The sequence below is a fragment of the Rhinichthys klamathensis genome, unplaced genomic scaffold (genome assembly GCF_029890125.1).
Source record: "Rhinichthys klamathensis goyatoka isolate OS25496 unplaced genomic scaffold, OSU_Roscu_1.1 h1tg000069l_1, whole genome shotgun sequence".
Taxonomy (NCBI): domain Eukaryota; kingdom Metazoa; phylum Chordata; class Actinopteri; order Cypriniformes; family Leuciscidae; genus Rhinichthys; species Rhinichthys klamathensis.
In genome coordinates, this window is record NW_026606612.1 from 638,289 (window position 1) to 656,243 (window position 17,955).

Sequence of the window (17,955 nt, forward strand, 5' to 3'; positions counted from 1 at the left end):
ATGTGCAAGACAATACACAGGGAAAAATATAAGAACCTTCCAAAACGAACAGGAACTGGTAAAACTTTTATTTATAACAGAATAAAGTATAAGCAATACCTTGCTTGTCAATTTTTTACAGAAGAAAGAAACCAGCCAGACCTTTTAAAAAGTTTTTATTAGTTAATATTGCTTACAATTCACCATTCATGCGTCGCTTCACTGCCATTTACTACAACTCTCCCATGGCCTCATGGGATGGCAAAGTACCCACTGGATGGACTCTTTTGTCATGTACTATTTACGTAGTAGGGACTTTCAATTTCAACTTTTATTTATTTAAATAGCACATTTAAAAACAACGTTGTTGCCCAAAGTGCTTCACAATCATTTTAGAGGAAGAGTGTATAAAAAGTAAAAAATAAAAGATCAGAATCAGTATAAAAATAAATAAAGCAAAACATAATTCCTACACCCATAATTCCAAACATTCCTACACCCAAATACCATATAACATTATCGTGCCTACATACACAGAGACAATTACTCAAGATCCCCTTCAAAAGCTAGGTTAAAAAGGTAAGTTTTCAACTGAGACCTAAAAACCTCTATAGATGGAGACTGCCGAATTTAGAGTGGAAGACTGTCCCACAATTTAGGAGCAACTACTGTAAAAGCTCAGCTATCATTGACTTCTTCTTAGAAAGAGGGACTGCCGACAACATTTGATCTGTCGATCTCAACGTCCTTGCCGATGTATAAAATCCTAAAATGACTGCGCCGTTCTTTACAGGCTGCAAACGAGATAATTGTCGCTTACTGATCCCTGAAATAGTATGTGATTTGGGAAGCAGCCAGTGTTGCCAGTTACTGTCGAGCACTTGAAGCTCAGCATTGTAAGGGGATTTACAGTCAAAGACCCGGAGTCAGAATTATAATAAATTGAAGACAAGTTTTACTGAAGATAGTTCAGTTTCATCAGCAGAAATCAGCTTCAAGACTCACAAGGACTTTTTAGGCCACCCCGTTACAGTTACAAAGATCACAGCAGTTACACCCTTCACCAAGGTCTAAGCTATGTCCTTGCTTCAGGTTGAATTATTCTCATTGGCTAAGAAATAGATAAACATAGTAATTTTTCACACATATACAGATAGGCTGAAGCATATCTCCATCGATTATGCAGCTGACACTCGGACCCTGAAGTTAGGCACGTTGTGATCTTCCAGGTCACAGATTTGGGTTGCTGGGCGCCAGCCTGTCCAAAACAACAACTCAGTCAATCTCCAATAATGCCATTGGTTCCTCAACCTGTAACCAAACAGACTACACACACGCCGAAACACAGCTTTTCCAAGGTTGGATTTGGCCAGGCTCTAACTATAAACAGGAGAGTCGTCTCAAAACATCAAGATAATACGCTCTTTCTCTTAAGGAGAGGACACTTCAATCTAACACAGTAAAGTAAAGACTAGCTACGAAATGGTCACTCAAACAAACTATTGGTTTCAAAGACCCTTGTGACCTATAGTCGTCATGGTGAGCTAGAAGAACAGATATATGTTTTAACACATGGTGAAGACCTTTCTCAAACAAAACATCTTTCCACATTTCTGGAAGCCAGGGTAAATGAGCAAGCACTGTTACTGCATTCAGATATCAAATAGAGCTGGTAAGTCCCGCCCCTTCCGCTTACCCCGCTGGACCTCTAGGTTGAAAAATCGTCAATGCAAGTGAATGAGAGAAAATAATTATTTTCTAATCCCGTTTGAATTTTGCATTGAATGTGAACATATGTTGTCTGTGAATTCTTTATATGTTTCGTGTAAAGAATGCTACAATTTAGCGGGTAGAATTTTCATACGGTTAGACTTTGTGTGAGAGCACTTTGTGGACTACAACTCTTCGCTGCTTTGTTTCGACGCGTTTGATATACGTCACCACCACTAGCACACGGATCCCGCTAAACATGCCTTTGTTTGAATGGTGACATTTGGGTACAAAACACACAGGCATCTCGATCTAATTCCTTAGATTATCGCACCGTAATTTGTGGAGGGAAAATGTGTTATGCGGTGACGTCACATATGCGACGTGTAGTCTTTCTCGTTATGTCTATTCCACAACTGCTATCCAAAGAATCATACAATATACTGTCAAACTCGTTACATGAGAAATTATATAAAAAAATCACAGACAACATATGTTCACATTCATGGCACAATTCAAACGGGATCAGAAAATAATTATTTTCTCTCATTCACTTGCATTGACGCTTTTTCAACCTAGAGGTCCACTTGGAGTTTTACGGATGGGCGGGACTTACCAGCTCATACCAGAGGGAATGCATTAACGTCACTTTCCCGCCGGAACACGCCCCCCTCAGCCGGACTGAGTGGCAAAAGAGCTGCTGCGTGGCTGGAGTTAATAGGGGAAACTGCGAAAACGCGAGTAAAACAAACTATTATCAGTTTAAACTAAAAGTTGGACTCGATATAGTGCTCCTTACAACTTTTCAAAGATCCAGTGATCCATGGATATTGACATGCAGCCCGGAATCGTGTTTCCTGACATTTATATGTGCCTGATTTCGACGCCGGGGAAATTAATTAAGAAAATTTGCCTGTAAACGTTTTATATAAATACAATATAGATAGGTCTAAATCCGAGTGATCACTTACATTAATGTTATACTGTATATCATCTCGTCCAGCCCTAAAACTTATATAGTTTTTTGTCCGTGTTTATTTAAAAACATCCAATTATGCAGAATATAGTCTGTTCTGTAGCTTTTTGCAGTCTGTAAAAATATACAGTACCTCAGATTTCTGGTCAAATCTAGTTGTACAGTCAATCACAAAGCTCTTTCCCGTTTTAGATGTGTTTTGTGTGTTTTTCACGGCATTCACGCTGAAAACAAATGCTGCCGCTCAGTCTTTTTGCCACCGCATTCACTCCGGCCGACGGTGACGTCATACGCATACCCTCTATACATAGTTCCCACAGGCCAATTAATGTCACGTGACCTCCCCGGAGACGCCATCTTTGAGGGCATAAGCTGCTCTGTTTACAAAGTTTTACAAGCAAATTTAGAATATTTCTTTCGGTTTATAATGTTATGAAAATCATGAAGAGACAAAGTGGCAGAGATTATAAAGAGACTCTATTAACACAAGACAGAGAGAGGTACAATGCGAAAATTTCAGTCATAAATGGTGTGGAGGAAGCACCGAGCACTGATTATGCAGCTTTGCCTCATACAGTATTATCATGTGTAACGTTACCATTATCTGGTATTTTATACACATGTGAGCAATTCCGAGCCTGGAAATCACTGGAGGCTTACAATCAGTTTGTCGAGGGTTGGGTTGGTGACGTTTGCTCAAGTGCAATCAATGGAAAAGTAGTCATCATAGCGAATGTATGTAGCGTGATGCTAGACTATCTGTCTATTAAAAAGCATGTACTTATTTGTACACTGAAGAATAGGGTTAGAACGGTACATGTATTCGTATTGAACCGAAACTGTACGGGCGTCACGGTTCAGTGCATGAATATACACGGTATAAAAATAAATAAAACAATAGGTTACTATCGTAACCCCGGTTCTCTGAAACATCGAGTGGAGAGATCCACCTATGGGAAGGGCATCCGTACCTGACCTCTGCAGAAGCATCCAATTGCACCAAGTCTGGCTAGACAGACAGAAGCGCGCAGCCAATGCCAGGTGAGGCCACACCCCCTTACCTACTGGCATAAAACCGCTGGGCGCGCTGCTATTCCTCAGTAAGTATATTCGCTTCTCGTGCGGCAAGCGGGGCAAAGCTGGTGGATCTCTCCACTCGATGATTTAGAGAACCGGGGTTACAATAGTAACCTATTGTTCTCTTTCATCATCTCGTGTTCGAGATCCACCTATGGGAGAGACATGGACAGCTCCCCGATTGCCCAATACACTCACAGTGAGGTTCTGAAAGCCAGAGAAAAACGGTCACCTCGTGGAGGCGGTGCCTGACACGTCCATTAATCATGAACCTGCAAAGGTGACGCCACACCTAACTGCTGTGGACAAGCAGGACATGAAACATGCATGAGACACATACATGATAGTAACCCCAACCCACCAAGACACATAAACTATACCCATAAGGGAAGTAAATGTTTGTTGACAGGAATGAACATGGCCAGCCGGCCCATTCCTACTGTTTTTTTTTTTTTTTTCACAGGGTTACAGGGAAGAGCTAAGAAGACCCCACCCCTAAAACCGAATGTGCTACCGAGGTTCTGGTGACATCCAGCCGGTAGTAACGCACAAAGGTATGAGGAGAAGCACAACTGGCAACGGAGCAGATGTCCTGCAGTGACACTCCACCAAACAAGGCCCAAGAGGCGGCTAAGCCCCTTGTGGAATGAGCTCTGATGCCCCTTGGGGGCTGCACTCCCTTTGCTTCATAAGCCATAGTTATAGCGTCCACAACCCAATGTGAGAGGCGTTGCTTCGATATGGGACTCCCTCTGTACGGGGGGGGGGGGGGGGGGGGTGGGGCCCATGAAACAAAGAGCTGGTCGCTCTTCCGGAAAGCGTTGGTCCTGGTCATATATGCCTGTAAAGCACGGACTGGACACAAAGCATTCAGCCTCTGATCCTCTAGAGAGGTAAAAGGTGGAGGGTGAAAAGCGGACAGCTCCAACACCTCCGAAGTGAACGCAGGGAAGCACTTCGGCATGAAGGCGGGGTTAGGCTTAAGGGAAACCTTATCTCCACTGAGGGAGAACTTAGTGCACGAGGGGTGAACCGAGAGTGCATGTAGCTCACTGACACGTTTAGCAGATGCCAAGAGCAAAGCTGTCTTGAAGGACAGCAGCTTAAGGGAAATACTCCCCAGAGGCTCAAAAGGATGTTGAGACAGCGCTTCCAGCACCATGGAGAGGTCCCACTCCGGAACAGTTCTCCTGATGACTGGCAAAGAGCGGCGTGCACCCTTCATAAATCTGTGGATTAGAGGGTGCTGCCCGACAGTAGACCCCTCAAAACCCACATGACAGGCTGAAATCGCAGCCAAGTAGACCTTAATGGTGGAAAAGGACCTCCCTTTTCCCATGAGGTCTTGAAGGAAACACAAAATATCAGGAACTGAGCACTGATAAGATGTGAGAACGCGCCCATCGCACCACCCTCGAACACTTGCCACTTACAGTCATATAAGGACCGTGTAGAGACAGCCCTGGCATTCTGAATAGTGGCGACCACACGCGGCGAAAGCCCAAGTGCGTTCAGGTTCGTCCTCTCACGGGCCAGGCCCAGAGAGCCACCCTGTCCGGGTGGAGGTGGTAAATCTCCCCGTTGGCTTGGGACAATAGATCCGTGCGAACGGGAAGGCGCCACGGTTCGGCGTATAACAGAGGAATTATATCCGCCAGCCATGGTGCCTTGGGCCACCTGGGTGCTATCAGAATGAGAGACAGGCCCTGCTAGCTCACCCTGGCCAATGTGGGAATTATCAGGCACAGGGGAGGAAAAGCATACAGGAGCACTCTGGGCCATGGGTGGGCCAGTGCGTCTACCCCGAGGGGCGCGTCCATGTCCCTTAGAGAGAAGAACATAGGACAATGGTAGTTTTCGCGCGAGGCGAATAGATCTACGCTCGCCCGTCCGAATCTCATCCATAGCATTTCCACTATCTGCGGGTGAAGACGCCAATCTCCGTAGATTGGGTTTCCCCTTGATAGCAGATCCGCGCCTCTGTTCAGGATGCCCGGAATGTGAGTTGCGCGTAACGACAGGAAAACCCGTCTGCTCCACACCAAAAGCTTGTAAGCTAGAGTGTGGAGTTTCGACGAGCGCATGCCGCCCTGACGGTTGATATAAGCCACAGCCGTGGTATTGTCGCACCGTACTAGAATGTGATGTCCCTGCAGGCGAGGCAGAAAAAGATTCAGAGCTTTCCAAATGGTTAAAAGCTCTAAATAGTTTATGTGCGCTGAACGTAGTCTGTTTGGCCATAGACCGTTCACCGTTCTGCCCTCCTGGGTGGCACCCCAACCTGTTAAGGACGCATCTGTCGTCACAACTTTCCGCATCGTAACCGCCCCCAGAGGGGTTCCCCGTCCGTAAAAGTCTTCGCTCTCCCAGTGGCGCAAGGCTGCCGAGCAGGCGCGTGTCACTGTTACCGAGCGGCAAAGGTCGCGAATCGGGCTGAAATGTAGTGACAAAATCCATTTCATAAACGCCCTCATCCTCAGGAGTCCCAACGGCACAACTTGGGTGGATGAAGCCATGAGACCCTGCAGCCTGAGACATGTGCGATTTTGCACTTTCGCCCCTTCTCTGAACTGCGACAGACAGTTCATCAGAGAGCGAACGCGCTCTTGAGAGAGAAGCGCTCGCATGGAGACCGAGTTCAGCTCCAAGCCCAGGAAAATGACATTCTGACTGGGCGTGAAATTGCTCTTGCTCACATTCACTTGGAACCCGAGCGATGTGATGTGCGCGATCACACGGCCAGTGTCCTGCAACACCTTCTCCTTTGATTCGGCTATGATGAGCCAATCATCTATGTAAGTCAGGATTCTCAGACCTGATATTCTCAAAGGTGCTAAGCCCGCCTCCGCGCACAGACAGAAAGACCGGGGACTCAAACTGAGTCCAAACGGAAGAACTGTGAATTCGTAACTTATGCCCTGGTAGGCGAAACGAAGAATAGGATAGATGCTTATGTGAAAGAAAGCATCTTTCAGATCGACTGATGTGAACCAGTCGTTCTGTTTTATGGCACGGGCGAGTGTGCCTTGTGTCAGCATTCTGAAATTGTATTTCCTCAAATGTTTGTTCAACACTCGAAGGTCCAAGATAGGGCGGAGCGAGCCGCCTTTTTCGGGACCAGAAAATAACGGGAATAAAAACCCTGGTGCATCAGATTGGGGGGTACCACCTGAATCGCTCCCTTGTTTAGGAGAGATGAAACTTCCTCTTTCAGAATGTGAGAGGCGTTCTCTTCCGTGTGAGAAAAGAGAATGCCGTTGAAATGCGGGGGTTTTACTGCGAATTGCAATCTGTAGCCCTGCATTACTGTACGCATCACTCACTCGGGAGCTGAAACGGTTCGCCAAGCCGCTTCGTGAGTCGCGAGTGCTCCCGCTCGGGACAGAGCGGAGCTGTGTGAGACCAACATGTTTTGCAATGGTTGTGATGCAATGGCGCCATCTAGTAGGCACACTAGAGGCGACATGCAGGGGTTCGGAGGGATTTTCTCTCTCCGCAGTGAGATGAGTTCTCTCTGCGGAGAGAGGTTTTCTCTCCGAAACGAATTCATTTGATTAGTATTTTTTTGTGTTTTGTGTGTTTTGTGTTGGGCAAACACTGGGGCCGAAGCCTTTATTGAGAGAGTGAGGGGAACAGAGTGTGGGCAGTATGGTGTCACTGAACTTAAACTTTCCCTCACAAAGGGCCCCCTGAACGTGGGGGGAAAACACACATTTCTCGAACACACGAGCTGGGCAGTCTCGACAGGCGGTGAGCTGACCCATCCGCTTGACCCCCTGGGTCTTTTGGACGGGGGTCCTAGAAGAGGAGGGGAGTCCGAAGGGCTCGCGGCCCGTGAACATGGACTCGATGCCCCCATCGGCTGAACATCAGGCAGGCCGCTTGCGTTTCGAGTCGGTGGGGTTGGAATTCGCAGGTCTCCCGGCCACGGCCGCGGCCACGGCGGGAGCGGGCTTACCCCAGTGCTTGTTTGTAGGTGCTGGGTTATGTTGCCGAGGGGTGGTTTGTTGCGGGGCTTTTCCTTGCCCTGGTGAAACTGTCGTCCCGTAGCCGGTGGGTTAGGCAAACGCACAGGGGGCGCCTGGTGTGGGACTGCCTTCCTGGGAAGGCAAAGCTTGAAAGCCTCATCCTCCTTCTTCTTATCGTCACACCGTTGTTGCATCAGTGCGACGGCGGGGCCGAAGAGAGCCCGGCCGGGCTCCACCGGCGCGCCCGCGATGCGCCGTTTCTCACTGTCAGGGAGTCCTGACAGGTTCAGCCAGAGCGCGCGCGCTCTCCCACCACGGAAAGCGCCATGGAGCGCCCGCAAGCTTGGACAGCCTGCCGAGCGTTACGGAGGACGAGGTCGTTCACCGTGAGGATCTCCTTCCACAAGGTTTCAGAAGGATTTCCCTTTTCCAATTGTTTCCCTAACTCTTGGAAGATCTCCGCCTAGTAGGCGGAGAGGAGTAAAGAAACATTAAGGGCCCTGACAGCCATGGCCGAGGACTTATAAGCTGCCTGGTAAACAGAGGCAGCAAAACGGTCCATCTTGTTGGGCAAGACCGGCTTAGGGGGAGCGAGCAGCCCGCCCTGAGCGGGGTTAAGGTGCCTGGCGATGGAAGGCTCAACGGCGGGAGGTTCGCCCATACCGTGCGCTGCCATGTCCATAACCTCGAGTCCCGTGAGACCGTGTCTGAAGTCGAGCGGGTCGCTCCAATAATACCTCATGTGCTTTGCGCACGCCGGGATGATGGGGAAGAGTTGTTTCCTCGGGCCGGGAGGGGGTCCCAGCACTTTCCCATCATAAATATCCCTCTCCTGGTCGGTTGCGCTCTGTGGTGCCGGCCATTCAATGTTAAGACGAGCGGCCGCTCGCTCACACACTTCCAGGAGGATGGCTTGAGGCAGAGCCGCATGGGCGGTAACCTAGGGAACACCAGAGGGCGGGATGGCCTCCTCGTCCTCTGAAACCCCAAGAATGGCCGCATCCTCCTCTTCGCCAGAACCGGGCGGTTCGTGGACGAGAGCGAGGTTGTCCCCGAAGATGTCCTCCTCGGGGAAGGCGGGATTGGGCTGGTCAGCCCAGATGAGAGACGTTGCGCCCCAGGAGGCCCCCGGTAGCGCGTCGTCATCACCGTGTCCCCCGTCCGAGTCAGAAGGGCTGAGCCCGGTGCACTGTGTCACTGCCACCTTAAACGCCATTTAAGCAGCTTCCTAGGCAGCATGAGGCAGAAACTGCAATTTTCCGGGTTCTCCAGGGCTTCCCGAGCGTGCTTAAGACCCAAACAGACCATGCAAAGGTGATGAAGATCCTTAGCTGCGGTACGGGCGCCACACGTGGCCGGGCAGGCCCGTGATAGGCTATCCCCTAGAGAGGCTGCAGGCTTAGACAGTGACATACCAGCGAAGAAAACGGAGAAATCCGTGGCGGGCAGCCGTGAGGAGAAACGGTGAAAATAGCAAGAGCGTGGGCGGCTCCGAATGCAAAGCAGCAGCAGTTGAAAATAAACAACTGTCACGTCCGGCGGAGGCTGATCTGGCCGATATGTCCTCCTGAAGACACGAGGTGAGCAGAGTAAAAATCAACCGAGCTGTGAGATCCAGAGATCGCGAGAAGCGAATGTTAACTGAGTAATAGCAGCGCGCCCAGCGGTTATATGCCAGTAGGTAAGGGGGTGTGGCCTCACCTGGCATTGGCTGCGCGCTTCTGTCTGACTAGCCAGACTTGGTGCAATTGGATGCTTCTGCAGAGGTCAGGTACGGATGCCCTTCCCATAGGTGGATCTCGAACACGAGATGATGAAAGAGAACTCGCGTGCAAATTAAATAATGTAATGCGGAACTACTTTATACGCGGGTTCTTTAGGGACATAATCTGAGATTGCAATGCTGGAGTGTGTGTGTGTGTGTGTGTGTGTGTGTGTGTGTGTGTGTGTGTGTGTGTGTGTGTGTGTGTGTGTGTGTGTGTGTGTGTGTGTGTGTGTGTGAGTCGCGCGCGCGATCGAACTGAAACTGTTATTTTTAATACCTCGTCATTACGTTAATACAGGATATCATTCAAATATGTGGGCTGATTTAGACAATATTTTTCCGCATGTCATGCAGAGCTCCTTAATTTTACATCATTCGTTGCTTCTTCGTTTTTCCAGTGGGATCAGTGAATAAACATAAACTCGGGATTTTACACAAATTATGATAATTCCCTGTATTTCAGTAAAACAAGGATAAATCCGAAAGTGTGTTTTATTTTATTTTTAAGCAAAACCACGGTGACAAATAAGACAGGCTACCAAATAGCAAGCCCTGGGGCCTCATTTATAAACGTTGCGTACGCACAAAAGAAGGCGTACGCCGCTCTCTACGCAATAATTGGTATTTATAAAAAGCAAACTTGACGGTAAAATGTGCGGTCCTTCACGCAAGCTCTGACCCAGGCATACGCACAAAAACGGGTGAAATGAGAAATGGCGACACCGTCGGCAGATGGAAGAAACACGTGAAAGTGTGTGAAACTGTAGACCGTTGTGTAAAATAAATGGCAATACTGCCTCTCATAAACAACACGAAGACGTCACAAAGCAAGTATTACAATTAACAGCCTACACGAACACCCGTTTGATCGATCTGCAACAGAAATGCAAATTAACACATATTTGCAAAAAGAAAAGTGAAATATGTTCTGCAATAATATTGGCATGTTATACAATTCATCCTCATAAATAAGATGGTAAACAGAACGAAATAATGTACAAAACTGATATTCTCGCCAATGTGTCCGTCTGGCGGAGCAGATATAGATGCAATTAGATAGATAGATAGACAATTAGGGAGATAGATAGATAGATAGATAGATAGATAGATAGATAGATAGATAGATAGATAGATAGATAGATAGATGTATTTGCACTGGGGAAAGTTCTTTTCATAGTAAACATGTCTTCATCAGCTACGGAATCATGGTATTCATGCATATGCCTTTAGTTTGTTTTATTTTTGATAAAATAACGTATGACGTAGACCTATGTCTCAACCATTCAGAAAGCTGCAAGAAATTACATTTGCGCTGAACTATTTCCCATTTCCAAGTAGATTATAACCGACATCTGTAGCTTGTCATTTCTTTTTTATTTCGGCCACAGTCCGAGGTTGTGAGGCTACAGCATTTACGGCGTCTGCAACCTTTTGCCACTCAAGTGCCTTTTTGGCATTATCCCAGATAGCAAAAAATATCGGCACGGCTTCTTTTTGCCGCCGGCCCCAAACTGTCGGCTATAGGTGCGCCCCGCTGGCGGAGATGAGACGTTTGCCGCCGAATACGTCACTCCCATTCCTTGCGAGATGCCGCCGGCGAACAGCCGCCGGGCCGCCGACTTCATTCTCTCTGGCGGTTGCCGCCGTCTAAATGAACCGCGGCCGGCTGGCGGCAAGCCGCATTGAAATCGACCAGCCATGTCATTGGCATGAGTGGAACTGCAGCATTTTAACTTTCACATTTAAAGCGATTATAATTATTATGTGAATTACATCAAATTTTGTTATTGTTTTTGCTCCAAAGTCATTAGGGTTTATAACAGATTTGACTCAGTCTGATTCCATGATAAGGTTTAGGAAAATACATTTAAATTACGTTGAAACTATTCAGTGATAGCGATTCAGTGATAGTGATAGTGATATATAGAATTATTTTATTCACTTAAGGTGACAATTCTTTACATTTCTTTGATTTATGCACAATTGAGATTCACAAATAGTCCAAAAAGAATTCCTTTTGTAAAACTTACTTGGCAATAAATATCTTTCTGATTCTGATTAGGTTTTAAAATAAATATTTCATTCATGGTATGAACAATTTAGCAGAATAAATGGATGTAGTTAGACTTTTCACCAATGCCTGAAATCAGTGAACAGTGAAAGACATCTGCAACTTGGCCAAAAGCTTGGGTATGCTTTAGATTTTTTGTATTAATTTGCAACCATGGTAATATTTATAATAAACATGAAAATCCCTGTTTTGACCTGAAAGATAAAGTGAAATATTTAGAAATATTTTGTCTCTCTGTCACCCCAGGAAATTTCGTTTATGTCTTTCATTTTTTTACAAGCTCGATTTTTTTTATTTATTTTACCTTTTACAGGTAAGGGATTAATTTGCAATTGCGAGTTTTGCAATCTGTACAAATGTTTAAGAAAGTATTAAAGCACAAACAGAGAAGTACCTCCACCGGCCGAGAGGGGCAGTACCAAAAAAACGGAAGCAGATTTACCAACACAACAGTGGCCACTCGTCACACGATTTCAGTATTTGGAGACGATATCCTATACACAAGTTTACGCGCCAAATCATGGGCGCCGCCATAACTCTACTTAAATGCACTTCATTTCCGCCGGAAGAGGTTTGCACACAGCGTCTGCCGGTGTACACAGCGACGGTTCCACGACTGGAGATGGCGTTACTATCCCCCACCCGAATTCAGTGCAGAACACTAACATGACGACGTGGCCCAGCATAACGTACAGCGAGATTTGCTCCTACTTCGTGCAATCCATGGCAATAGATGGAAAAGCAATTGGACAATCTGAAAGCCGTCGAGGCATATCAATATCTGCACAGCAACAAAGTCGGTTGTGTCATGTCATACACAGCTAGATAAAACAGACATAACGTGCAAATAACTATCAGTTTATGTCCGTGGTAATAGCAAATGTATCTGTGTGTTACTTTAATGTTTCTTTTAACATAATAACAACAATTGTGGCTAAATAAGTGTTTGCAGTTTATAGCTTAATCAGGGAAGACATTTACATGATTATAGGAAATAAAAGAAGCACGTTGTTGCGGATGGAATACGTGTTTGTATTTGGAAAACGGACTGTAACCTATAACATGACTTACTGCTGAGCTATAAATAAAGACATGATCTCTTTTGCAATTATCCTTATGACTCTGCATTGTTTTACCTGCTGTGTACCAACCAACCATTTTACCGGTTAAAATACCTTTAAATGTCGAAACTAACCCCTTAAAATGCAGTAGCCTATTCTACTTACAACAAAACGATTGAAGCCTCTACTTATTGCAATAAATAATGCAATCACTTTTCGCCACCGTGCCGGATCTCCGGCGTGCGGCCGTGAGAAAAATATTTTCCCGATTCATTTTTGTCCAGCTTTAACGTGTTAAAATATTTAATGCAAACGCAACATCTGTTCTTTCTGTCATCCTTTTGCTAGGGTTATGACCATTCTCTTATTCACGCAAATGCTTTAACCACTCATGCGCGACAAGACAAAAGAGAACGCGCTGTCAGTGAATGTCCTCCTGACGATCCGAACTATATCATAGGCTTCTTAGCTAGAGTGCAAAGTGTGTGTGTGTGTGTGTGTGTGTGTGTGTGAGCCATGATGATAATAATTAGGCGATCGAACTGTGTGTGAGAGAGAGGCGCGGGCGCGATACTGTGTGAGTGTGTTTGTGTGTAAACAATGGAGCGCATGGACCTCTTCGTAGCTGGTTTGCGGTCGTAGAACTCTCTATCTAACCACTCGTTCAGGTGCTTTCTCGAGTGTTTACAACCAACTATCACACACATCGTTCCCGAACCACCTTTCTTCATGTTGTAATTGTTATGTCACTGCGATATCAGCGCTTTGTCGAAGCTAGCTAGCAAAACAAACCCAGACCGCCAGAACGGAAGTGGGTTGCATCGACGGGAGGAGTTTAGGATGTAGAGCGGAAACGGCTCATAAACTTGTGTATAGTCATTGACTACGATCTTTAAAGTAAGTACATTTTTCCTTTTTGTGTAACGCAATATTATGTTCATTTTGTACATTTTTAGTTCATCTTTTTCAAATATGTTCTTGCCTTACTAGTCAAGCTAGTAAGTTAGCCTTGTTTACAAAGTTTTCGTCATGTTTCTGACATAGCTAACGTTAGTTAGGCTAACGTTACTTAGTTTCTTCCTGGCGTTAGTTTTTTCTTTTCTTCTTTTAACTATATTTACGTATGTTTATGCAAGTGTGAGTACTACAGTATGTGGTTTAAGATAGTATTGGTCAGTCGAATAATTAACTAACTTACGTAACCAAATCCTGAAGGACAATTCTCCCGCCCACGTGGGAATGGTAACGTTAGCAAAATCTTTACAACAAGAAAGACTGATCAGTATAACTTGTGTTGTTTTCTAACTAAACATAATGATGTTTTGTTTGATTCGACAACCATGCTGCTAGTCTAGTTTAACTTACAGTGTTAGCTAACACATGCTGCTTCGCCTTTTTTACTCACTGAATTCAAGCATGTTCGACATGTTGAAATGTATCTAGCTACAGTAGATCGCCAAAGCTTTACATCTAGAAAGAAAGCTTTACATCTAGAAAGTTTAACTTTTGGTGTTTTCTTACAAAAATAACGATGTATGTGTGTGTGTATATGTATATATGTGTGTATATGTATATATGTGTGCATAGGCAGTATAGGCAAATGCTAAGGGCGCAAGCGCCTTAAACCCTAGGGGGGGCGCCAGAGCCGCGTAAGGAACTTTCCGCTTTTATTGTACTTCATTAACACTGCAACGAGTGGAGCAATTACATAAGCCTGCCAGTGGCGCAAAAAGTGGGTATACCGGTATGTGTAGCGGAGTAGGCGCCCTCATAAGATTTCATCATAGAATTTTGACAGGGGACCCCCCTCCAATAATATCGCGAGCGGGCGCGGGCGCCGTGAGCGCTGAGCGAACAGGCACGAGTAGTGAGTTGTCGTCGAAAAAGATAAATAAAGCAAAAAAGCGGCCGGGGGCTAAAATAGAAATAGCCCATTCGTTTTGTTTTGCTTAATCGGCGGCGCTGGGTTAGTGCTGGTGTAATGCATTGGTAAAAAAAAAAAAAAACTTTTTTTCTGACACCGCATGAAACGCGTAGATCAGCGGCCCATTGGTTGTTTTCTTGATTGACACTGGGCTGGCCCAATCACATCTTTAATGTGAAGTACAGAAAAATACTCTTTCTATTAGTTTAGAAATTAGTACAAAACTTATGAAAGTTTCCTTTATTTTTCAGTGCATTGTTTTACAATGAGTATTATCATGGGATTAATATTATAACTATTATTATGTAATGTAGACAGACACTAACTAAAAGAGGTTTGAATTTTTATTTGTTTAATTTGAACACTGAATATGGGTTGGAGCTTTTAATTTTGAACTCTCAAAGTGCACCAGATTGATGAATTTAACATTAAAATGCACAAAATTTTCTTACGGGGGATCATGCCCCCGTACCCCCCTAGCCTTGTAGCAGCCTAATGGATTAGTAATAATAGTAGTGGTGGTAGTAATTGTAATTTATCTACTACAAGTTACATGGTCAGATAATATGTATTTAAACAATGCAACTATGTAGGAAGATTGAAATATGCTTGAACGTTCTTTTTTAGCATTTGTATAAACAATTTATTACAGTTCAAGTCATAATTTGCTTGTTGAAGTTTTGGAGTGACTATAAGAGCATTTTTGTTTAGTTAAATAAATACTCATTATTTTTAAAGAGGGGGGGGGGGGGGGGGGGCGCGCAAAAATCAATCTCGCCTAGGGCAACCAAAGGGCTAGAGCCGGCCCTGTGTATATGTATATATATGTGTATATATGTGTATATATGTATATGATTGTGTTTGTCTGAACATGGTTTTCTGTTGATCCACTTGTGAAAATGACTCGTTTTTTGAAGGGGTGAGCATTTTAATGTTATTGATTTTGCCTGGAAATTAATCAAAAAGTATACTTTATGCAAAATGTTCTTCTATTTTAGATGGTTCACATTGTTCAGTTTATCAACGAGGAGGATCTGCCATTTGCAGTGGTTCCGCAAGAGAGCATGTGCCATTGGCCCCCATTTAACCTCAGCAAAAAGACGAAAGCAACAATTTAGCCATCCTCTGCACACCTCCACACAGCACCTGGGAGAAACATCATTTTAAGTTCATGAAGGGAGCAGGTAAATGGGTCTGACTTGTGTATTTGATTTTCCTGTATTTCATCTGTGTAATTTATTTTCTGTTTATTGTGGATAACTGACTCTTTCATTCATTATTCCCTACTCTAGAATCTTGGAAGTCTCAAGAAAAAAAACTCTAGAAAGATGCATCGATTCCAGAAAACCAGGAAAATGCTGAACTGGTATGTAAAATCTATTGCTGTGATGCTGGATTTGTGATCCTGCCACTAAACTATACCATTTGTTAGATTTTCAAATTTCTGTTTCCTCTTTCTCGCAACCAGGTTTCTCCCCAGTAATCCAGACTCCACTTCACAGAGCCAAGAGTTTGAGTACAAGTAAGTGATGTTATTTGTGAAGTTTTTTTGTCTTGGAAACTATTGCTTCTATTTGAAGTCGGCATGAACCGGAAGTTACAAACGACTTTTCTCCAGTGTTGTGACGTATTTAAAAATGAAACGGTATATTGAACGGAGGGCAGGGTTTTACTCTAGCGCTCCTCTTCTCCATCTCTGCTCATAGCACGGTTTGAGGGGAGTTGCCACGCCCTCGCCCCATAGCACATGACCGGAAGAGAAGAGAAGTCGTTTCGAGGGGGAGGGAAGGGTAACGTATTTGATTAAAGATTATAAGGCTACATGAATTTTAAAAGAATAATGAAGTGCACAGATAAATCATTTATAATAAACACTACAATATTACATATAAAAATACGAATTGTAAAATCTTACTTCAAGAGCAGGTGAAGCAAGTTCAACAAACAATGTTGAAAATGTTTGCTTGCACTGAGCAATTAGGTACAACTTGCAAACAGCACCTGTGGTTGTCGGTTTAATTCCCACTGGGGCTACCTGTACATGTAGTAGACCTAGATATAAAGTAAAATTTAAGATTGTATACTGCATATATTACAGTCTGAATCCTTAGCCTTTCACATTTTTTATTTATTTATGAGAAGCTTCAGAGAAATGTAATTTGTAACACTTTTTTGGATTTTCAGCTTGGTGTAGGGGATAAAGCATGTTTTAGAGACATGTTCCTGAAGACCATTGTTCAAAGTAAGTTGGATATTTTTTTTAGATTTAAGTAGATGTGTATGTCCTATTGTCCTCATGCAATTCAAATTAAATGACAGATCTGTATTTTCTATATTAGCCATCCGGAAGGACCCGGCAACCCAGGATGCACTGATGAGGCGGTCCAGGTTAACGTTACGCGTTACCTGAAAGGAGCATCTGACCGTGAAGGCAGAAAAAGGCGCCGCACAGCTGAGAGGGACCCACAGCCGACCACTTAAAACTATACTGACTACTGACACCCCAGAATCACTGACAACTGGAATCCTTTCTTTATCTTGCAGTCAGTAGAATCAAGACCCCTAAAGAAGTCAGAAGTGTCAGACTACACTCACTCACTGTGGAAATTACTTTCTTTTTTTCTTTTTCAAATAAAGCTTGTAAATCCTTGTGCCACAGGTCAGCATTGCCGTTATAATGGCCTATTCTACTCCAGAGCTTTACTATAAATTACTACCACTTATCATATTGTTAGAAATGGCTTGTAAATGTAGTTATACTTTTATTTATTTGGTATCTTGTACATTATTTGGTATCAAATATCCTCTTTACTTGTCATAATGTTTACTGGTAATTTGTTACCCTAGAGCTGTCCTTTTTATATGAACACTTATTGTAAATGTTGTAATTTGCTTGTAAGGCTGTTTAACCAAAATTGAATTGGAAACCTGCATGTTAGTATATTGATTTATTTATTTTTCTGTTATGTTTCAGTGATCTGAAACATCTTGTTTAAATGACAGTTACTGTACTTTGAAATGTGGAATAAAAATGCCAATTGTAAATTTGTCTGGTTTGAGCAATCATTATTCTTGATAAACTGCATGCTATAAAAAAAATATATATATATAGCCAGAATAAGCGGCGGCAGAGCGCTCGAAAATAGCGTTTGCCTCCGGCGGGCCGCGGAAGGACGGCCTTCAATATAAAGCGCGGCGGAACGGCGGTTGGCCCGCGGGCCGGCCGCTTAACGAAGGCGGTAGGAAGGCGGCTGCCGCTTTTAAAAAGCGGCTGCCGCCGGCGGTGCGCCGTCCAACGTGTTTGCGATGTCGCCATTCTGACGCTTCTACTGCCGCCGGAGAACCGACGGTGGTCCGCCGACTCATTGCTATCTGGTAGCTAATGCCCACACTGTGCCCTCCAAACAACATTTTTTTCTCCTCT

At 44.5% G+C, this 17,955-nt stretch overlaps 1 long non-coding RNA gene across 1 annotated transcript; it reads left to right on the plus strand.

Moving 5' to 3' along the window:
* The first annotated feature begins 15,637 nt into the window (after nt 1-15,637).
* On the plus strand, nt 15,638-16,054 carry LOC130084901 (uncharacterized). Its single transcript, XR_008807073.1, has 3 exons — nt 15,638-15,715; nt 15,824-15,897; nt 16,000-16,054. It is a non-coding gene; the product is annotated as an uncharacterized LOC130084901 (long non-coding RNA).
* The last annotated feature ends 1,901 nt before the right edge of the window (nt 16,055-17,955 follow it).